The sequence below is a fragment of the Arachis duranensis genome, chromosome 3 (genome assembly GCF_000817695.3).
Source record: "Arachis duranensis cultivar V14167 chromosome 3, aradu.V14167.gnm2.J7QH, whole genome shotgun sequence".
Taxonomy (NCBI): Eukaryota; Viridiplantae; Streptophyta; class Magnoliopsida; order Fabales; family Fabaceae; genus Arachis; species Arachis duranensis.
The window spans coordinates 88,467,997-88,468,875 of NC_029774.3; positions in this window are offsets into that span (position 1 = coordinate 88,467,997).

Consider the following 879-nt stretch of genomic DNA (forward strand, 5'->3'; position numbering starts at 1 on the left):
ATCAAATCTTTTTCAAATCATATCTTTTCAATCATATGTTTTCAAAGAATCAATTTCTCTATTTTTAAAAATACTTGCTATCAATTAATGATTTGATTCAATATTTCAAGTATGTTGCCTTTTCTATTGAGAAAGGTTTAATGTTTGAATCATATCTTTTCTTGTTAGCCAAGTTTTTAACTTTCAAAATCAAATCTTTTTTTAAAATGTTTTTCAAATCATATCCTCTTAACCACATCTTTTTCAAAATAGTTTTCAATCAAATCTTTTTGATTTCTAATTTCAAAATCTTTTTCAAAAATCACTTGATTTCTTTTCCACTTTCATTTTCGAAAATCAATTAGTGTTTTTCAAAAAAATGTTTTCAAAATCTTTTACTCAATTTTCGAAAATTACTTCCCTGCTTCTCACATCCTTCTATTTATGGACTAACACTATTCCTTAATGCAAAATTCGAACTCCATCTTCTTTGATAAGTTCGAATTTTCTACTTCTGTCTTCTACTTTTCTTTTCCTCTGACACCTAAAGGAATCTCTATACTGTGACATAGAGGATTCCACATTTTCTTGTTCCCTTCTCTTTCTTATGAGCAGGAGCAAGGATAAAAGCATTCTTGTTAAGGCTGATCCTGAACCTGAAAGGACCTTGAAGAGAAAGCTAAGAGAAGCCAAAGCACACCTCTCTGTAGAGGACCTAACAGAAATCTTCAAAGAAGAAGAACCTATGGCAGCCGAAAACAACAACAATGCCAACAATGCAAGGAAGGTGCTGGGTGACTTTACTGCACCTACTCCCGTCTTTTATGGGAGAAGCATCTCTATCCCTGCCATTGGAGCAAACAACTTTGAGCTTAAGCCTCAATTAGTTTCTCTAATGCA